Here is a 23,221-nt window from a genome sequence, read left to right on the forward strand (position 1 = left end):
CTGTGGATGCTCGATAGGGTCCGGTTAGCCCTGCCGACCGTGACCTCGCATTGTCAGCCCATGTTCATCTTGGAATCAATGATGACTCCGAGATCCCTTTCTGCCTCCGGGCTCTCAAGAAGGGAGTTTTCCATCTTATAAGCGTGCTGCCAGTTACTACTGCCCAAGTACAGCACCCTGCACTTGTCAGTATTGAAACGCATCCTGTTTTTGTTAGCCCACCCCTGCAACCTATCCAGGTCTTCCTGCAGTCTTTCCCTCCCTGCTAACGTGCCCACCTCACCCCAGGTTCTATTCTAATCAAATTCATTTCCATCATGTATTGTCCAGGGAAGGTATCAGATGATAATGCATCATACAGTAACTCAGACAGACCTAATAACCTATTTAAAATTCTAACTATCTTTCTGAAACTCTGGCACTCCCATGAAACACTGTTTCTTCTAGCTTTTAGTTGCAACACCTGCCATCAATTCCATTTCAGAGTCACTAGAAAAGAGGAGACCTTTACAAAATGTACAGAATTTGTCACAGAAGGCAACCACTTGAACAACAACAACTAAAAGATTTAGGCAAATTGTTTTCTAATACATTTGTGAATTTCCCTTCTTTTAAAAAAATTATTTTTTTGTTGTTCACTAAAGTAACATATTTAACAGCCTCCTATTGTGTATAATAGAATAATTGCTACTTAAATTTAATCTGCTTATTATTTAAAATAGCTCTTGGGTAATCTAATATGGTTTCTCCTTTGGCTAATATTTATCTTCCTTGCAAATCTTTACTTTGGGAATATTTTCCACTGTGCTGAAGACATCAAACATATATTGCCTTATACTCAGGGGGAAAAAAATCTAAACTTGCTGATCACATTAACCCAGACTTTGCAATCTGATTTCCTGTAGAAGCTCAACCCCTACTAATGGTTTTAAAAAAAAATCATTAACATAAGGCCAATTATGTAACCACATGTTTTCTGAGAAGCAACAATAAAGAAAACAGACAGGCTTAACAGAAGCACTTCAGTTTTGTACTGTCTTCCACACTGTCTCTTTAAAACTCAGATTTAGTGTACGATTAAAAACTACAGTTCTGAACTGGAGTTCCTCCATGGGGTTTAAATGGACTCCCTCCTAATTAGAAGCGTTGAGAGAAAAATGAGATCCCATTCTTGAGACACTATTTCTTTTGCTAGTTTCAAGTCTGTGAACACAGCAGCTGGCAGAGTTCTACTCACTTGGAGAGTTTTGAATATGAGATACTGGTACAACCTGTTTCAACCCACTTTTTACCACCAGTCTCCTGCTAAGAGAATGCCACAAAGCAAACGAACAGCAGTCAAGCGCATATAAAAATAAAAGAATAAGCACTAATATTTTTGGGAGTTACAAACGAAGCTATTTGCCCTTTGGATTTCTAATACAAAAACAGCTTTGTGAACAACTGCCAAACTAGTCCTCAATTTTGAAAGATATAAAAAGTCTCCTACCTTCTGTTGGGTTTCTATCATACAAGTGTTCTAAGACTGTGTCAGCAGCCTAAATTCTTGCATCCATTGTCCATTTCACAAACCAGATACACTGAAGAGAGACTCTTTCTACCAGTACAAGCCACCCCATCCCAGTCCATTTGCGAAAAAGGCCATCTCCTCCATCTCACGAGTATTTAATATACTGTTAAAGAAACTCAAGTTCCTTGTACAACAGTGCTTGATTTCTGCACTAGCCATATGCCAACTTACATTGGAAGTAACCTGATCTGTCTTCTAGGGATAATTACTGATCAGTAGGGATCCTGGTTTTCTCTGATAAAAAATCCCCAATTTTAAGATTTGAAAAAGTAACCCAAAATCCACATTTTCCATGATTAAAATGAAATGCCACTAATATGCAGATATATATTTAGTGGCGTTTCATTTTAATCATGAGAAAATGTGGATTTGGGTTACTTTTTTTAATCTGAAAAGTGGAGATTTTTTTTTTTTAATCAGAGAAAACCAGAATCCCTGCTGATCAGTGTGTCATTAAAAACTGCATTTTCTGATATACAACCCACAATGAACAACCAGCAGACAGTACATGTTAATGCTTTGCAGATCGCTACTAGACCGCAGAGGCATTGGAATGTCGATGAAACTGAAGGTCTACAAAACCGTCATTCTGCCAACCCCACTTTACGCCTGCAAAACCTGGACTGTCAACCAGCATCATGCCAAAAAACTAAACCACTTCCACCTGTGCTGCCTTCAAAAGATACAAAAAAATCAAGCACCAGAACAAGATCTTGGACACCGAGGTGCTTGGAAAATCAGCTCTCCCCAGTATTCATGCTCTACTGAAATTGGCAGAGCTGAAATGGGCCAGCCACCCTTCATGAATGCCCGACACTAGCCTGCCAAAGAAAATTTTCTACAGCAAACTGTCAAATGGAGTACGCTTTTGCAGCGCACCAAAGAAGTGGTACAAGGACACCCTAAAGGTGTCCCTAAAGAGTTTTGGCATTAACCCAGGGTTGTGGGAGCAAATCGTTCGTGACCGTCCATTCTGGAGGTAATCAATCCAGAATAGAGCCCTGGCCTTTGAACAGCAACACACGGCAGAAGCAATGAAGGAATGCGTGGCCAGGAAAACAAAAACTTCTTATACCCAGTCCTCACTGCTCTCCTGCCCCTGCAGCAGCAGACTGTTCAAGGCAAAGATCGGGCTTATAAGCCACCTATGTACTCACGTGGCCTAGTCCCCACCCCCTCCTTTCTCTTTCCTCTTTTTGTCTTTTTCCTTTTTCTCTCCTTTCTCTTTTCTCCCTCCCTTTTTTCTTTTCCACATCTTTTCTCTCTTCTCCCCCACCCCACAGCTGGATGCAATCGTCTTTGCTTGCAAAGGACAACACACTAGAAAACGTATGGGAGGACAAACTGGAGACTCTCTGTGAGCATCCATTCACAATACTTTAGCTTGATATGCAATACTAAATAAATATTTTATTCCATAGCTTTATTCCACTAAACCAATGATTTGATCTTATTGTGGTAGCAGGCAACCAGAACAAGGGAATGAAGAGCCATACCCATATTTATACGTCTTCTTGGAGTCAATTCTGATCAGTGGTAAAAAAGTAACACCCTCAGCACATCTGAAAAGTTTTGGTTTTTTTACCAAAACTATTCAGATTATATTTTATTTACCCATCCCTCTCCCATTTTCTTCTCCATTTTTCCTTCTTTGCCATCAGAAAGGACATGGAAGAAAGAGAGGGGAAGAAACGAGGGAGGGGGGGAACCTGGAGGTGGGAAAGGGATATAACAGCAGCTTTTATTGTTCATCAAAAAGATGATTTATTTTTAAAAAGGAGGAATTGTGAAGTCTCCCCCCCGCCCCCCACCCCATTTTGTTTAGAAGAGGCTATTTTTCAGTTGACACATTACAATTTATGATAAATGAGCTGTGGGTAAAGGAGCCTGGGTATAATCAAGGCACGGGTCAAGTGTTCTTCCAATTTAATATACAAAGCAAGTACGTGGAAAAATGGCCAGGATACATTCAGTATCAAGGATGGCATCACTACATTTTCTCCTCTAGGAAGGCTCTACATCTGCAGAGCCAAACAGCAGAAATATTAAGCATCCCCAAGTCAAAACTAACCTGGGTAACAAAAGCCATCTTTCTGTCTTCACCCTTATGAACATCAAAGCATAACAAAGTTGCTGCTTTCCTCTCCCACTACAGTTTTGGAAGATAATAAATAAGATTATTAATGGTGGTATGAACAGCATGTCATATCAATTCCACAAAAACCTTTTCTACTTAATACCAGTTTTCTACAAGTCTGATGAAAATCATGCACACAGAGTCTCAAATTAATCATCTCATCTCTAATACAAATACACAGCTTGGCCTGTAGTCAAGCATCTTCTAGGAAATGATATAACACTGGACTGCAGAACCCTATGCAGGGAAGCTCCTGTACGAATCCAAAGTAGGTAGCCTTACCACCATTATGCTATAAATTCCATTCCGTGTAAACTGTCAGCTAAGGTCTATCAAGCACGTCCACGTATCTCACATCTAAGGTCTAATTCCATCTTCATGAATGTTGATGGACCCCTTTCATGCCATCACACTGTAGCAAAATGAAAAAGTCATGCAGTTATTCAAAAGCTTATGGCAGCAGTTCCCAAATAGGGTTGCAACTTCAGTGGTTGGGGTCGCAAGATTTCTGCAGCCACAGTGGGTCGAGGGGCCGCAATGGGGCTGAACCAGCTCCAGGCAGGAGCCACCTCTGCAGCCCAGCGGGCAGGACCCAGCGCAGGAGGTAGTGCCACACCATCATGGCTGCTAAGGTGAGCTGCAGCAGTGGCGCAGAATTGTGCCCTCACTGCTGCAGGGCAGGCAGGGGGCACCTCAGCTTGGCAGCCATGGTGGCACAGTGCTCCCACCCATGCCAGGTCCTGCCCACTGGGCAGCAGGGCAGGGAGCACAAGCCCAAAGCAGGCAGCTTGCAGGTTGGGAGGGAGAGGTAGCACAAGGCCATAGCAGGCAGCTTGCAGGTTGGGAGGGAGAGGCACTGGCAGGATCACGGTGCTGCAGGTCAGGAGTCAGGGGTCATGCTGAGGAAGTTTGGAAAGTTGTGGATTATGGTGAAATGAATAAAAAGGAAGTTGCTCCAGATAGAATCAAATAGCTTCAAGTTGTCCCATATTCATCTTTAATAGGCAATGCAGACTAGATAGAGCCCTGAAATGGTAACCAGAAAATCTCAGTTCTTTTACTACTAGTAGTGCTTCTAAATGATTCAGTTTCTGCAGCTCTAAAAGGGAGATAGTGATGCTGACCTCCTTCATAAAGCAATGAGATCAACTGATGAAAAGTACCAGAAACTAAGCATTGTTTTTCCTCTTGGAGTGAATTTCTGTTCACAAAAGACATTACAGAAAGAAGTAATATATATAATTTAAACATGGACTATTGTGTTAGCCAGAATGAGACATCCCTTGGTATTACACTTCTGTGTTGCTAACTGTTGCTGAATCAGCTGTTTTATTTAAAGCTCCATGTCCCAAACCCAACTGATTACATAAAGAGCTTAGGTCTAATTTATAAAATAAACTTACAGCTCCCTGTGGTTACAGAGAAAAAGTTTGGAGTTGTGGCCCAAGTGCGGCTTAAAGGCTTAGAAGACAGAAGGAAAATAAAAAGTCTCATGACTTTTTATGTCACTCTCACGATTTCTTAATATTCAGATCAAAAATGTGTTCTCAGGAACCTCTGCAAAGGAAATGTTGAGACACCTCTCTCACCTGAGTCTCAGAGGTGCTGAGAAATCCCCAATCCCACCAAAGTCAACAGGAGCTACAGGGGCACAACGCCTCTAAAACACCAGTCGCTGGCTTTCAACAGAGATAACTATAGCACAGCAATTCTCAACCAGGGTGCCAGGGCACCCTGAGGTGCTGCCACATCCTCTGAAAGGTGACATGTCAGGAGATCAGTAGATAAGCTAAGCAGATAAGCACAGGCTCAGGCTTTTCCCTATCTGAACAACCCTCTACCCCCACTGCCTGGCGTCTCTGCATGGAGATAAGCACTGCAATATACATATTTGTTTTTGAAATTGGGTGCCACTCAATTCACAAAAGTTATGGAGGGGTTCCTCAAGTCCAAAACAGATGAGAACCACTGCTGTAGCAAGAGTTAGGAAATAGGACTTAAAGTGCTTGGGAAAATAACACAGTGACATTTTTTGAAAATATAATCCTTTCTAAAAGGGTAATACTTGAAGGCACATCTCAAAATTTTCAGTTGAGACATTGACATGAATAGTTCAAAAGCTCCTACTGACGCACTAGGTGACAGAACCACAGGAGCCATGGTTAAAAAAATCGACATTTTCCAAGAGATATCCCAGCTATTTTTTAATTGCAGGGATAACCCGTAGTAGCCGCAATGCTTTTGCTGGCAGCTCTTGACTTTTTAACACAAATTGCAGTACAAAGGGAATTCCTCCAGTCAGCAATGCCAGTGGTAGCCAAATACCACATCTGGCAAGTAACAACATATAGCAAAGCCTTAACACTGGTGTGCATGTAAACAGTACATTCCCTAGAGACACAAATGGAATATTTTCAAAGCAAACAGCTCAAAGGTTTTTGTCACTGAAGATGTCAGAAGGAAACAGTGATCTGCCATTCATTTTCAGCACTTCCCGACTATTTACGTAGAAGCTTCTGGAACTAGGAGGAACCACAGCCCGCACAACCATCTTTCCCAGAGATAGGGAAGACAGCTTCTGGGGAAGAAATTGCCCTGATCTGAACAGTCATCTACATTTTGCATCTCCCACCTACCCTTTTCTTCTTTTGAAACGTCCAAACTCATTAAAATCAGAACCAGAACTGTAGTTAGAGAAACAAGAACTAAAATATGGGAAGAGAGTCTGTTCCTGCTACTGTGGTAGAAACCTCAGAAGTAAGCCTATTCTCACACAGTTTCCAGCCCACATCCAAAAGGCATTGGATAAAGGGAACTCCTGAATGATAATCTTTTAGGGTTCGTTTATCCAATTCAATTTTTATAACACCCCTCTTTAAAATCCCAAGCATTTCCCAGAGATGTCACTGCTACAAACCAGCAACAACTCTGACTTACACCAGTGGTGCTCAACCTTTTTGCTAGGTGGTCCAGATGGGCAGTGCCCAGTCCCTCCACGGGCCAGATCTTGCCAGTGGTCCCAGAGATGGATGTGGGGGGAAGTCCAGCACATATTCAGCCATGCAGGGGAAGGGGGCTTGGCCTGGCCCCAACTCAGCCCTGCAGGGGGAAGGAGGCATGGCTCAGCCTGGCCCCATGGGGCGGGGGGGGGGAGGGGACATGGCCAGGCCCAGTCCAGCCCTGCAGGAGGAAGGGAGCATGGTCCAGCCCTAACCTGGCGGGGCAGAGGGAAAGGGGCATGGCCCAGGACCAGAGCCATCCCTAGGGGTGTGTGGGGTCTGGGACATATCAGCAAAGTGGGGAAGTGGGAAGGGAGGTTGGCAAGCAGTCAGAGCTGGCAGCGCTCGGCGGCAGCAACAGAGCCAGAGGCGCTCGGCAATGGTGGCACATGGCAGCCGCGGTAGGACCTATACGGCACTGACCGCGGGGCCCCCAAAGCATAGGGCCCGGGGCAGTTGCCCTGATCTGTCCCACCCTAGAGATGGCCCTGTCCAGAACCACTGGGGAGAGGAGGCATGGCCTAGCCCCACAGGGGGAAGGGAGTGCAACCTAGCCCCAACTCTGCAGTGTGGAGGGCAGGGGGGCATGACCTGGTCCCGATGTAGCCGCACAGGGAGAGGGCATGGCTAGGCCTGGCACCAACCTGCTGCACGATGCTTGGGATTTTGATAGAATGGAGGGGTAGCAGTATTAACTGCCACTGCTTGCCTGCTGCCAAATTTCCCAACTCACCAGCCAAATCTCAAGGCTCCGTGGGCTGCATTTGCCCATGGGCCAGGGTTACAGCTCTCTGCCTCCCATTTGTGTTAGCAGCCATATTTTCAAGGGGTGGCCTCCCTGAAATCATCCACTCTTTGACTTGCCTGATATTATATTACTTCAGGGAACTGTGCATAGAAGGGAAGGTTTATCACTCTCTAGGGAACAGGCTATGGAGTAACTGTCCCTGGGCAAGGAGGCAAGCAACTATCTGAGGCAGAGGCAAAGTAACTGCTTCAAGAAGACAATAAATGTAAACAAAGGAAAACTTGCTGTGGCTTTTGATAAAATCCCACAGATATTTCGAAAGGAATAGGAGGAGGTAAAGGAGCACAAACGATGCAGATCCTATGGTTAATTTGAGAGGCAGTAGGCGTGTCTACATGTACAATTAATACACATGTGCTTGGGACCCATTCCAATCTCTACAGGGCTAGGAGGCAGCTGCCCGTTAGCTGGGACAGCTTTCCCCACCTCGTGGAGATCAAGATCCATCCCAATATCCACATGGCTGGCAGGCAGTGTTCCACCAAGCCAAGACAGCTCTCCCCACCTCGCACCCCATCCCTATGGCTCCTTGCTGCCTACGTTGATCAGGAGCAATTTGCTCCCAGTCAGCATCTGCACATGTATTTTGGTTCATTAGTTTAATTCACCAATTTCTAGTACCTGTATCTACCAATTTCTTAAACCACGTGCATGGACAGGCACCCTCTTCTCACCCCCTACCACTACACTGGGAGGCATGGACAGTGCCCCCCTCAGACCACCGGCCCTAGGCTCCCCTACTTCACCATGCTGTGGGTTTCCCAAGGATCATGCGCTACACTGCCTGACTCCACCTTCTGAGGAGGCCATAGGAAGCAGAAACTGGAAGAAGTATTGACAGTCCAGAGATCCTGGCTGCAGAAGTCAGAGCAATAGTGGGAGTGGCAGCCTGGTAGGAGTTTAGAGATCACAGTTATACCCTTCCTGGGCAGCTTGCAGCCCTTAGGCTCCCAGTTGGGCAACTGGCCTTAAACCAAAAAGCTTTGTTGGGCCAAATCCTCACTGCATTGTTGAGATAAAGCATGGGCAATTTCATCCCAGAAGAGAGGTGTTGGGAACATCTAGTCCAGGGGTTGGGAACCTCCAGCACGGGTGCCAGAGTGTGGCACGCAAAGGCATTTTGCTGACACGCATGCCTGAGGGCAGATGGCAGGGAAGGGGCCAGGGCTGCACTGCCTCAACAAGGATTGGGCACCTCGTGGCTCACCCCCCATACACCCTAGGCATGCCAACATCTTATAAGTCAAGGTTGTAGGTTTTTTTGACACTCTGCCCAAAAACATTGCTAACCCCTGATCTAGTCCCAAGGGAAGTAGTAGTTAAAGAAAATCAAAGTGAAGCAGGGTCTGGTACACTTTTACATGAAATGTACTCCAGCAAGACTGGTTAAAGTGAAGAAACTCAAGGTGGACATCCAAACCAAGATTATGTTTCCATAACCACATGCAAGAATTTCTTTTGGCTTCCCAGTTCTCAATAAATGTTGCTATCTGCTCTCTTAAGCTAGTAGTTCAACTTTACTCAGCACATCCCAAATATTCATTGTTACGTTATTTTTTTTGCCAGCCCTTTTCTTTAAGCACCTGAATGCATTTTTCCACTCAAACTACTTGATCCCATTTTGGGTAATGTTGTCATGAGTGTCACAATGAAACGCTTCTGTAATGTCGAAAGTCACCTATGAATGGTAGCTACAAAAAGAGTTCCATCAACAAGTGAACTCTCCATGCTGTGAAGGTTCAAAATCTTCACACATGATGGAAAGTTTGGCATCTGAGACCTGGAGAATATAGCTAGAGATGCATGCTGTATTTTCCTCCTTCCTCAGGCTGAACAGGGACAATATTTCAGAGTAGATTTACCAGGATGATGGTGGCATACCATGCAATACACCTATTGCAACAAAGTGAATCCAACAGAACCCAAGTATGGAATACTTTGGCATGAAAATCACTTTTGCTGAGCAATCTGCTGTACCATCTTTGTCATATCCCTATAAGAAATCCTCATCTATGCAGTAACTTATGAGCAGACCACTGAAAAACCCTGAATGCAATTAAAATATGGGCACTTAAGTTTCTCTTCCCTCTGCAATTTTATAATCCTCTCATCCATCAATTTTGAAAGAGTATTAATACTGGCATCAGCTGCTCCCAACCTCTTCTGCTGAGTCAGCTTTTTCAAAAGTCCTTTCCCTGCCTTTTAGCATCCAACCATAAATATGGGATGGAGGGGGAGGCATGGCTTCCTGCTTCAGGGTTAAAAAAAAAAAGAGCAAGCAAATGCCACACCCAGCATTGGCATTAACATGTAACGGAGCAAATTTTGATCTGGTGAGGCTATAGCTATATATACCTGTTCTGTCCATATATGTTTAAATCAAGGAAGACAGAGACATGCACACACCAAAATATTTGCATCAGAGATTCATCATATTCAGTGTATTCCAATCCAGACCTAAATTTATCCCCAGTTAAGGATATAACCATATCTGAGGTTTAGACCTCTCACAAATTAAATACTCAAAAAATTAGCTCCTCTTGGTAATTCTCTTAACTCAGGGCCTTGTTACACGTTGCACTTTATGCTGCTCAAATGCTGATCAGTATTAGTGCTAACTTGAGTTTGAAGCAGTCACACCTTAAGGCTAAAAATTTTTCAGACTGCCCCCCACCTGCACAGCTGTGACTTACCACTACAGGGCCGGCGAGCCAGGACAGGCTTCTGTCCCTGTTCTAAATGTGAGTGTGTAAAAGACGAGCTGAGGAGAGGGTGGGAACATGAAGCTGGAAGGCCGAGAGATAATTGGCTGGGGTCGGGTAATGAAGTGGGAGGTAGAAAGGAAATGAGGATGGGGCAAGAATGGTGAAATGAAAGAAGTCAGCCACTGAAGGATACATTAAAAAAGATGTTTTAAAAAAAAAATTAAAAAGAAATAAAGAGGAAGTAAATTAAAGAAGGTCTCATGTTTTAATAAATTGGGATTTGGGATTGCGGTGTGGGGGATGCTAGTTGTGCTTCCTGGAGTGCCTGGGAGGTGGGAGCACTGAGGGAAGGTGGTTTGGGGGACCCGGGAAGTAAGCCCCAGCTCATGGGGACCCAGCCCCCTACCCTGTTCCCCCTCAACCCCTAGGCCCAACTCCTGGAGCTGTCCATGCCCTGCATTCTGGCTAGCTGCAGGCTGTTTGCACAGGGTTGCATCCCTGGGGGTGGGAAGGTTACACCACCCCAGAAGCAGGAGGGGGAGTTGCCTTGGTGCCAGAACTGTCCCCTGGGTAGCAGAGTTCAAGGGGTCTAAAGTTTGTCCACACAGAAAAGGAGGGTGGGGGTGGGGACACTGCATCCTGGGATGCTAAAGGACTGCAACTTGTGCGGCTCAGCTACAGGGAGTGGTCAAACATTAACAGAACATGAGCTGGGTAACACTGATAAGAAATAAACCTGCCCCAGAGTGGCATAACTTTAAGCTGCCTAAAGTGTGCTTAAAACTAATTTCAGGTGTCAATATGTGGGCAATCCAGGGGTTAAGATCTACAGGAGCAACCTTAAATTAATGTGTAACAAGGCCCTCAGAAGCAAGATTCTAAAATACTGCCTTGGGTGTTATATCACCACAGGAAACTGATTTACACATTTCAAACACTTGCAGTACTTTATTTAAATAAATGCACATAATTTGTTAGGTATAAATGTTCAAGGCATTCTGTTCTAGGGAGTCAAAATTATATTATATATTTGATATGTGTTGTTATTTACGGTCCTAATGTATGCCAACATACCCAGCCACTTAGGTTGAGTTGGAAAACAGGGTTTGGTTTTGTTTGTTTGTTTTCTAATCATAATTATTTCATTATGGGCCAAGCTGCTCTGTTTCAATATCAGTGATTTTTTATCTAATATCATATGCACATTTCTATGCTTGAAGCCACAAAGCATTAAAAGAAAACCAGTTGTCATGCTGATTTGATAAGACTTGGAGATATCTGGTTCTCTCACTCCCTGCTCCATTTAGGGGCTGACAAATAAAAACATTAGAGACCCATATTAAGTTCATCAGAGATTGCAATTGAATTGGAAGCCAACAGAACATAGGATTTGTGCATGATTGGTGGAAGTATCACCTTTTATGCACACAGAAAATGAAACAAGAAATTCAGTACCCCATCTGCCTCACTCTCTTATACAAAGAAACCAAATATAAATCACGCACTCTGCCCCCTAAGGTGATATGTCCACTATGGAAAAAGATACGCAAGACCATGAAATACTACATGGACAAAAATTCTAGACAATATCATACATCACAATATATCTTTTAGCTGTAAAGTATTTTTATAAGTTTGGCCTAAGTCTGTTTGATCATTTATCTACTCTTGGAACTCAGAAAATTTTAGTAGAAATGGATGCTCTGGATGCTGAAACAGACAAAGATCAGTGGTACTTGGATTTGAGATTTTGGGTTGGGCCAGCGTGGTTTGAACCAGTGACCCAGATTTTGAGTTCAGATTCCATCCAACCCCAACAGTATGTCTAGTTTCAAGCCATGCAAGGCAAGCTCTGGCTGTGAGATTTTTCATATTATTCATACTGCAGGAAATACCACCTCTAGTTAAGGATGCTCAACATTTCCAGTTACAAGACCCTATTTTCAGTTGTTTATACCTATTAATCTTGAACCATTCATAATAAAATATTCATTAATATCTGCCTTAAGATGATGATTTTTTAATGTTTTTGCTAAAGACAGTTCATTCATGCTAGTGAATGTGCTTTGGGGGAATATCTTTTGCTCTTTTAAAAAAACTTGTTACAACCACTTGGCACAGAAGTCTTGGCAGCCCCACTCTTCCTTTAGAGAAGTAACTTCAGATTTTGGAAAGATGGCCTTCCTAATGTCTAAGTGCCCTTTACTGTTCCCACAAAAATCTACCTAAATTTGTTCTTCTCCCCCTCCCCCCCCATACAGAGCAAACAAACTCTATTAAATATGAGAAAATGTGTTCTTTGAGTTTGTTAGCTAACTTGTCTAAAAGATTTTGTCTGCAGTGAGCATGTTCTAAACACTAACTTCTGCCTTTTACCACAGAATAACCTAGTGTCAGCTACCCTAGGGCTCCAGGGGCTGAAAAAGCCTTTCCCACCTGCTGTGACACTTGGTACAGGGACAAAGCAAGGAGACTGTGTCTCCTGTGATCTTAAAGTCCCCAGGCTACACACAACAGCAGAGAGGAAGCAATCATACTGGGATGCAGAAGACTAAGAAAAGGGTTTCTCGGCATGAAGTAGCATAAGCCAAAGGGCAAGAAGAAAGGGGGGAGGCGAAGACAGGAGACAACAGAGGATGCTAGGTGAGAGGCAGATAGGGCTGAAGAACAGCAACTAGGGCAAGTGCTGTTGGATAGATGTTGGAAAAGGGAGCAGAAGCCATTTTGGCAGGGGGTGAGGGAGCACTGAACAAGAAATGAGAGGATTGGGGCAGAAACCAGGGAGAGGTGGAAAGAGCCACTAAAGTACAGGGAGACCACTAGCCAGAGAACACTGGTTATGGAATGGAACCTAGGGTTCCTGTCTCAGCCTTCATTTGTCATCTGCAAATAGCTGCAAAACCCATGGACAAAACATGGGATTTAATGGGGAAGTCATCCTCTTCTACTGACTGCTCCACAGAAAGCGCCACCACTGTTACCAGTGATTCTGGGAGTGACTCTTGGTGTATAGGGCTGCACCCTGCTGATGATCCCAGCTAGAGGTCAGTACTGGGAAGTTCCTCCTGCCCCATCAGGAAATGACATAAAACTACATCTATTCTAAAAGAATGCTAAGGTTACAGACTCGGGCACTCATCAAAAGTCAAGAAGTGCTAGAGTGAAGATTTCCCCGATAGCCTTAAATCCGCCCCTTTGTGCACATGCACCTAGGCATTCTGCAGTTGTGATCACATACTATTTTTACCATGAAGCACATGGTGCTCTGGGGAAGAATCACAGCTGTGTAGCATAGGAGTCTGTTGTCTGTAGGACCCTGTTGCAGTTGGGGAATTTGGAAGGTGTGTAGTAAACGAGTCAAGGTAGAACACAAGAAAAAAAAACTAAAAAAGATAGCCTCTCGGTTAAGGAAGCTGAACATCATCTTAAAAAGCTAGGTGTATGCCTCGTCTGAGAATAATCCTTGGGTGCTGCTAAGCAAGTCGCTTATGAGACATTTTTCTCAGGTGGTCACCAACTGTGTATTTCTCATTTTCTGAAAACCCCATCTGACATAACTGGGCCCTGACCTGTAGAAGTTCTGAGCACTTGCACATCGGTAATGGATGTGTTTTAAATGCATGAAGTGTTACATAACATTAAGCAGTCTGCAATACCAGGCCCAAAAATTTCAGGTTGGGCAGCCCAAATCTTGAATATTTTGGCCTTAACCTCCTTGCATCTTGGTTCCTCAGCTATCAGATGGGAACGATGCAGAAACCTATTTTCAAAGAGATGTTTTGAAGGTAACAGTTTTGTGAAGCACTCAGATACCTCCGAGTACCACAGAAACCCCCCCTCAAGGAAATTAACAACTTGTCTAGTACAGGGCTCGAATGGTGTGGACTTGACCAGAAATTGGAGTGCAGAGGAGAGAGAGAGAAATAGGGGGGGCAGGATTCTATGATGGGGGTGGAGAGGGGGGTGTATATGTTCACAGAAAGCCACACCACATACTATTTTTTATATATAAAATAGTGAGTTCAATTTTACATGGGTGCAAGTTTCCTATTTATATATAACATAGTATAATTATGGGTGTGAAAAATAGTATGATAATGGATTACACACAATCTCATATATATACATACTTACATACATACACACACACACACACATAGAGTCATGCTACATATATATGCTCATAAGGGAGCAGAATTAGGGTAATATAGACAACCTCATGTCTGGCAAATGCTAACTTTTAATGACTTGACTTTGCCATTTTATGTTCTTAAGTAGTTTCAGTGTAACAATTATGAATTCATGTGTCAACATCTTTTCAGCATTAATAACATGTAGAACAAATGGTGCACAGAAGAACTGATACATACAGCATATGGCTATGAATTGTGTTTTTTCTTTCGCTGTTATGGGGAGAGAGGTATTTTAATTTTTCTTTGAGTTTACTTTTATATGCCAATTGCAAAATAAGCACCATTAGGTGGATGCATTACTGATTGCACAACCACAGGAAAAGAGTAGCTTTTAATGGATAATGGCAGATAGACAGAAGGGTTCTGCAAAGGTCTGTTCTGGGTCATCCAGCACTGTTTAAGATTTTATTTTTTTTAAGTGAACTGAATGTTAGAATAGCGTATCCTGATCAAGTCTGGAGAAAATACAAACCTGGAAGGGGTTGCAAACTCTTTGAAAAACAGGATGAACATTCAAAGGGATCTTGATAATTTGAAGAACTGCACTACAGACCACAAAAATGAAAGTCAAAGACAAATATAAGGTGTGGGGAGAAGGAAAAAATACCCAAAATTTAGAAAGGGAAATAGCACTGCTGAGAAGCATCTAGGAGTTTAGGTAGATCATCAGCTCAACATGAGTCAGCAATGTGAGCTTCCCACAAAAAAGGCAAATGTAATTTCATGCTGCAAATGACAGTGTCAATTTATTCAGCCCTGATTACGCCTCAGCCGGGGTACTGTATCCAGTTCCGGGCACCACATTTTCATAAGGATGTAGAAAAATAAGAGAGCGTGTAGAGGCAAGTGACAAAGATGATAAAGGGGTTGGAATGCAAGCCATATGAAGAAAGGCTGAAAGAATGAAGTATGCTTAGTTTGGAAAAAAGGAGATTAAGACGGGACAAATAACAGTTTTTAAGTATTTGAATGGATGCCATAAAGAAAAAGAGAAAAATGGTTCTCCCTTGCCACAAAAGACAGGACAAGAGGCAATGGGTTTAAACTATAGCAGAGCAGATTTTGATCAAACCCCAGGGAAAGCCTCCTAACTGCAAGGACCACAGGACAACAGAACAAGCAGCAGAGGGAAGCTATGGAATTTCTTTCACTGGAGATGCCCAAGAAAAGGCTGAGTAAGCATCTATCTGGATTGGTTTAGGAATAAACAGCATATCCTGGGGATACAGGGGACTGAACTAAATCAGGTGCATCAAACTCACCTTGTGTCCCAGGCTGGATCCAGACTGTGGGCCTCCCTTCTGGGACAGATCCAGCCTGGAACATGGGGTGGTAGGACCAGTGGGCACAGGAGGGGATAAAAGGGATTGGTGGCAGAACAGGCAGTGGGGAGGGCAGCTGTAGTGCTGACAAGACTGTGTCAGCACCGCCCTCCCTACCTTCCTGTTGCCAATGGCCATAGGCCCCAGATTTTGCAGCAGGCCATACTCCCTTCACTTGTGGTAGCCTTCTGGTAGCCCAATAAGCTAGATGAAGCAATTGCACAGGCTGGATGCAGCCCATGGGCTGTATGTTTGACTCTCCTGGACTAGAGAAACCTTGAGGTGCCTCTCAACCCTACTGAAACAACTGAACATAGTGAAATGAGAGTGGGTTTAAAAATCAGATTTTGAAACTGTAACAATGTTATAGTACCTTTAGTGGGGCATTACACACACTCAAAAAAGAAGCAAGTTATCTTCCTCTTCCAGATATGGAAACGGCAACCACTAAGAAAGTGACCTCACAGGAATGGAACACAGATGCTCCAGTAAGCAGGCCTGTATTCAACTCACCACACCATGCTACCTCCCATGCATATAAACCCATTTCAACAGAAATATCTCCTTTAACTGCAATGTCAGGATAAAGCTCACTGCCTGCAGGTTTTTGTTATTGGTATATTCAAGCAACAAACAAACAATTTCTAGCCGTGTGTCCTGGAAAATACAAGTACAAGCAAACGTTACGGTTGTGTGCATTTATTTCAGGGAAAAACTAATTGTCATATTGGTTTTCAAAGTATATTAATCTCCGTGCCTAGGATTTCATGCAAATTGTCATTACAGCCTCCAGAGCTAGCAAAGTTGGACTCGGCCAACTTCAACAGAGAAAAGCAGAAAATGCAACAAACTTATGCTTTATTTGCAGACAGTGATAGCAGCAGACAGAATCTGATCCAATATTTACCAGATGAATTTTATCCTTTAAAACTGTTGCTGTTCAATACACACAATACACAATGTTTAGAGGATTGTTTTAAATAAATCATTTTACCTACACAGATTTGGTCTCCAAGCGCTACTAGTTCCTTTGCCCCTAGCAAGGGATGCTTAACTCCCACCATGCCTTTCATGACAGAACACATCCACAACCACTGGGTATAGAATCATTATAATCATCTTCCTTTCAACCAATCAGATCTTGCCTATCACTCCAGGCCCTGTAACCTTGCCACCATTCAACAATACCTTCTAAGTTCAATTACAGAATAGCCTCACTTAATCAGAGCGCTGTGCTGCTTGCTGTTTTGGCATCAGACTTTTACAACTTGAATAAGAAGAACATCCAGAGTTAAATTTAAAACAGTAACGAGCAAAAAAAGCAAGAGTTCAAATTCATTTCTGCTTCTACATTTCCTGCAGTCTCCTCAGAGGTACCTGGTAATAGCCATTGTTAGAAAAAGGACTGTAAAGAACAACCAGTCTGATCCACTGTGGCAATTCTGTATCTCTTGTCTATAAAATAGGAATATACTATCACAGAAGCAATGGCATGTGTTAGCACACTACAAGAAAGGGAACTAAACAAACAGTTATTCCACTTCCCACAAAAACGTTTCCTAAACGCTATGCACACATTGACCAGTGGGTCACATGCTTGTGTATCATGCTACCTTGTCTGTGCCCAAGCCACAAAACAAAGCAGTTCTCTTACAGCCTCAGCCAGAGAACGTGGTGTAAGGACCAGGTCACAGAGTCTGGCCTAGAGGTTAGGCCACTGGAGAAGCACAGGATCCAGAGGAGGAGTCCAAATCACCAGCCAAGTCAAGGATCAGGAGTCAGACTGAATTATCAAAGCCCAGAGGAGTTCCCAAAAAGCCAGAGTCCAGAGGCAGAGTCTAGCAAGACAAGAAGCCCAGTAACCAGAGAACATGGGATTCAGAGAGGCTCACTACGGCAGACCTTCAGACAGCACTGTTGGCTGGCCTGGAGTCTGCGGCCACAGGCAGACTTAAATGGGGAGGCTGCTTGCCCCAGAAGCCACTCAAGAAGCTCCAGCCGTGGCGAGCTGATTTATAGCCTCATGCAGTTTTGGCCAACTAGGCAACTGGCTGGACTGCCTGTTAGGGCCCTGACACATGGCTTCTTAGTCCCAGCTATAAATCCTTGCACTCTTTGCTCTAGAACAGCGGTGTCAAGCCTATGGACCAGAGCTGCTTGCAGGTCTCAGACTGAACCCACACACTACCTGCACTGCACCCTAGACTGGCGTAACATGCTACGTGTGTGCCACCATGTGTGTGACAAGACATCTTGGCACAAGGCAGCCAGACACTTCTAGAGGAGAGGTATCACTCATCAGGCTCCAAAGCCAAATGAGGGGCATGAGGCCGGACCACGGACCATATATTGGGTCCACAGACTGATCCCACATGCAGCACGAGCCAGCCCTGGCCCTGAGTGCTCCATGCAGTGTGTTCAGGCTGTCTGGCATACACACACCACGTGTTTTGTGGTACTGGACCTGAGGCACATGCTGCAGATGGCACCAATCTGAGGACCTGGTATGGCTTGTTGACTGGCTCTGTGCCCCTCACTTGGCCTTGGGGGTCTGATGAGTTTGATACCTCCTATCTAGAAGTCTCTGGCTCCCTAGTGTCAAGATGGTGTCTGTCACACCCATAGTGGCACACAGGTGTCTGAAATGCAGATTTCCCTTCGGTGACAGTTGCCTAGTGGAACGTATATGGAACTAAGGTGCTCCAGAGCTATGTGTGTGGGTCTGAAGAGCCAGGCTCTGGATCGGGGAGCTGTAACAGACTGTACCCTGTGCAGATCAAGCAAAGACAAAGAGTGTGGTTGTATACCCCAGGCTCGTCTCTAGAGTCCCACCACATTTATTCCTACTTCTGTGCCTCAAAGAATCATTCACTTCTAGTTTAGCCTAAGGCCAGGTCTACACTAGTAGAAGTTATATCAGCCAACCATTTAGTGAAAACACAGCTTAGCTCAGGAAAGAAAAAAATACTCTTTTCCTCATGTTGTTTATATCAGTTCCAAGCAAAATAAACAAAAGCAGCAAAAGCACTTCTATGTCAGTGTTGCTGGATCTATACTAGAGCTCTTGGCAGTATAAAAGTGATGCCAAAAAATCTCATCCCTCACTGACAGAACCACATGAGCAAAGGGTCTCAATGTAGGCCTTGCCAAAGGTAATGCTGGAAAAAAAAAATAATTAAAGACTCTATTCTCTCACACGGCCACTTTGGAAAAACATTTGGAGCCGAAACCCATTTCCCAGTGCAATCAAAATTGCCGTGGACATCACTGAAATCAATGGGGACGACAACATTTGTAAAGACCCACGTGCATGTACAAAGTGACATGCACAAAGCACCAGTGCACACAAGAGCAGCCTTTGCACAAATCTAACCCAGGTTGTACATGCCCAACACTTCTCTTTGTTGGGGCCTCAGGATCTTGTAGGCACAAAGAAAGCAGGCTCTGTGCGAAACAGCTTGTCTTACACCTTTCAGTAACATATCAGGCAATTTAACTCAATTTAAGAAAAAAAACAAAAAAAAGGTTAAACTGGGATTGTCTTCCAACTGGTTGATGAAGATGTCCGGTCTTGTAATTATTTCTCAGGAAGGAACTCCCTACCAAACTCTTCCCCAGTGAGATCTCTGCACCAGGCAACATGCTTTTCAGTTCCTTTTATACCTCTCTGATTTCTCCTCAGATATTTTTGTGGCAGGAAGGGAGAGATGACAAATTCATTTACATTTGAAAAGTGCTTTGAAGTAAAGTGTCATGTCAGGGCTAAGTATTGCAAATCCACCTCAGCCATGGAAGCTGCTACCATCCCTCTGTAATTAATTATTTTTATTATTGTCAGTTCCTCAGAAGTTCCAGTCAGAAGGCTGATCTCATCCCAGAAACTTCAGCCTCTTTTTTTCGCCCCCTCTGCTGTTTCCTGGTCAGGATTTATGGAACCATTTCTGTTCTAGGCCATGCCAGCTGGCCCAATATCTGTTACTTCAGGGACTCCACAGAGACATGACTCTAAATCTGTCAGGAAGCACTCAGTGAGGACAAGGAAGACTTCCACTAATTCTCGCTAGCCATTTTGGGAACATTTAGGCCTGCAATCAAACTACCTACCTGTCTCCCTAATAGAGTGTCCACCCCTTAGAAGTGTTGCTACTAGAATTCAGTGCTGTGCAGCAGGCAGGTGCCTTTGAAAGCAGGGTCAACTCTGCTGCAGTTTCGAGTAATGCACATTTGAACGGGGATGGGAATCTGCTGAGAACTTTGCTAGATCCTGCATAATTAACTCAGAAAGATGAAAGCTAGGAGAGTTTTCTTCAATGCTGTTTATTTTGACCAACTGTGCAACAGAGCTGTAGCATTTCTGAAGGCTTCTTCTGCTTCTTCAGAGAACTAAGTAGTAGAAGAGCTGTTTGTGCAGAAAACGGTATCAGCAAAAGCAGGCAGATAACTATGGAGCAATTAAAAAAAAACAGCTGTAGGATTTCTGTAGGGGATCTGTTCTAAAGTCCAGCTCAGATCCTAGCCTCTAAGCCACTCTTATAAGCAGCAGTTACATACTGAACTTAAAAACAGGAGAGAATTTGAAGTCCGCTGGGATCTCTTTTTTTTTTTTTTTTTTTAAATAGACCCTCTGTGTTGTCCACCAAAGAAACCAAACTCAAGTTTATTCAGGGATTTATTCGGGGAAGTAACCGTATTGAAATCAGCGGAACTATTTGCCTGAATAAGTGCTGGGCAATATATGGATGAGTTACAGAATGAGCTGCTAAATATATTTATATAAAGATCACAGAACTGGCTGCTAAATACATTTACATAAAGACCTTTCCTGGGTAATGAGAATCAGACTCTAAAAAAATAAATAAATAAATAAGTGTCCTACAGTTAGGTGCCCAAATAGGCAGGCACTTTTTCAAAAGTGTCAGTAGCTCCCATGGGCTTCAGCAGAGTTGCACCTAATAAATCTCATGTTCATTGTGACCTGACATCTTTGAAGCAACTTCGGTACGTTGGTTCTTAACACAAATGCTGCCGAAACTTAGGTAGGAGCCCAAGTCACATGGGACCCATTGACTTCAAGTGAGATTTTGGCACCCAGGTACTTAGGGCCCAATGTAAAGTGGAACTTAAGTTCTCAAGTCACTTATGAAGCATTTCCCCATTAGTTAATTGGTCCTTATTACAATATTGTTATCCCCATGCTCCAGATGGAAGACCCAGTCCTTCAAGCACTTACTACGATTTCTTGCCTTAGTGTCTTAAGACTTCAAATCAGTACCAAGGCCTTCCTGGGCTAAGCACTGTGCTAATATAGAAGAAACAGTCCGTGTCCCAAGAGCCTTGCAGTGAACAATCTTGACCATGAAAACACTTGTGCGAGTTCAGTTTTACACAGGTACAATTTTCCTTGATCTCAACAGGACTACCGACCGAGGTAGTCAAGTATGGGCTGAAGCACGCACAGTTATAGGTTTTAACAACATTCTGCTTGCAATTTCCCTGCCAAAGCAAACTCCCTGTGATTTCTCTGTGGATTCTAGGGGAAAAGCACTTCCAGGATCAAGCAGGAGGAAGCAAGCACAGAGAAGCCAGCAAAGTTGGTCACACAAGAGATCCAGTGTCAGAGCCAAGATTAGAATGCAGAGTCTCTTGGCTCTGCCACTTCCATACTTAGTCTGGAAACTCATGACACCTTTTAATGATTAACCACTTGTTTTGTGTTACTGTATTTACATACATGATTTACACACGGCTATATAAACATTGAAATAATATTTATTATCCTGATGCCATTAAGAATATTTAAAATGGGCATTCCAAGGCACTGGCCAATAATCCCAGGGAGACTATGGGACTTGCCTCCCACACTTCTATCAAGTATAGCCTAAACAACTTTTTTTTGGTATAAAATAGAGACACTCAAAGCCTCCCATCAGTTTGTTTCACCCTTACGCTCTTGCAAGCTCTACAAACATCACCTTTGACAGCTGATAGGTGTTACAGATAAACAACAGCACTATCTTCTCCAGGTTCTTAAATGTTAATGTCAGAAAAGGTAAGCGCACCAGGAGGATGAATTTTCACCGTATATCTATGGCCTGACAACCTCCCAATACTATGAATAGCAATAATACCAAATTGATAGAACTCTGCAATCCCCAGCCATGGTTCCTTTTACTTTTCATTCATTGAGAAAAGCAAATCCAATCTCACACAATTACAATGCCACGAACAGCATTTTCAAGAGCGGAAGAGAGATTTTTCTTCCTATTGTCCCATGCATTCTCCATTATAATTGGTCTCAATGGGCATTTCCAAAAGGCCTCCGACTTTAACCTAGACACATAACGGTTGAAAGAAAGACCTTCATGTATAGCTTAAGTCACAAGGTAACGTTTTTCAGTGGCCTTATAAGTGATCAGAAAGTCTGAGGAAATTTCAGTCAGACACGGACTATTTGTTTGAAGAGGGGTAGAAAATCCTGGACCAATTTTTCAGAGAAGGAGGAAGATGAAGACATACTGAGAAACAAGGAGCTCATGAAATACAGTGTTTCATAGTTGCATTCATGGGACCTTGTCAAAACCTGCCTTCTTTGTTCTCTTTTTTCCACACACGTATTCAACGCACCCTCAAAAAACCCACCCCTCCTGCAAGAGCAACATATCACATGCATATCCCCCCTCGGGTGTTAAGCAAGTCCACCATTTGAATTAAGGAGAGGTGAGCAGTGCACCGGGTCCAAACAAAGTCACTCCACAGCACTGCATGCTGAAACAAAGCACTTCGGCAACAGCGGGTAGCAACATTTGGAAATCACATAGATCCCCCCACACACACTTTTGCAATGCTCTCTCCAGATAGTCTCTTATGCCACAACAACAAAGTCAAATTCAGCTACTATGGGCAGACATCTGTCTAACCCTTCCTGTGCGCCTGCTGCCTAAAAAAAGATAAAGCCATCAGGGTGCTCTGCTCTCAACTCAGCAGCAGATACAGGATTACAGGATATTTTCTCTTCTAACTAGCATCAGGGGGGGGGGGGGGGGGGGGGGGGGCAGAAAGAAAAGATCAGGCTTTAAAAAGTCACCTAGGTTTTTTGTTTTTTTTTCTTTTTCTTTTCTTCCTGTTCCCCTAACGGGCTCAGACGCTCAGCATACCTCCCCTCACAAGCACAGGCATCATCACCCAGCCGGAGTCCCGGGCAGTCCTCACACATGGCCGTGCCCCGAGCCAGCGGGGACTGGCGGGCGGGCAGGAGGCGACAGGCAGGAAGCCGCACAATTGTGACAGAGCTTTGTTCTGCCTGCAGTGAAGTGCATGCAGCAAGGGTTAGACACAGCGGCAAATGATGACATCGAAAAAGTCTCCTTTTTATTTTTTTAAGGCTGGAGACACTGGGAGGGGGGAGCTGCTCCCAATGCTCCAGAGGACCAAAGCGGGGAATGGAGACCAAGCGGTCGATCAGCCTAGACTGAGTCCCCCCCCCCCCC

The 23,221-nt window shown here is 43.8% G+C and overlaps 1 protein-coding gene across 4 annotated transcripts in view; it reads right to left on the minus strand.

The window, feature by feature from the left end:
* Positions 1–23,215, minus strand: part of RNF152 (ring finger protein 152) — a 62,400-nt gene extending 39,185 nt beyond the window's left edge. The window contains exons 1-3 of one of the 4 annotated variants that reach the window (XM_025211013.1): positions 22,819–23,215; positions 3,990–4,119; positions 3,642–3,719 (exon numbers count right to left, since the gene is read on the minus strand). The gene's annotated coding sequence lies outside the window, so the exon portion shown is untranslated. Of the gene's footprint in view, positions 1–3,641; positions 3,720–3,989; positions 4,120–19,772; positions 20,176–22,818 lie in introns of those variants that run through there. The other 3 variants (XR_003095434.1, XM_025211015.1, XM_006029530.3) reach the window with 3 other exon arrangements.
* Positions 23,216–23,221: the final 6 nt, after the last annotated feature.

This window comes from Alligator sinensis, unplaced genomic scaffold (assembly GCF_000455745.1).
Source record: "Alligator sinensis unplaced genomic scaffold, ASM45574v1 scaffold514_1, whole genome shotgun sequence".
Taxonomy (NCBI): domain Eukaryota; kingdom Metazoa; phylum Chordata; order Crocodylia; family Alligatoridae; genus Alligator; species Alligator sinensis.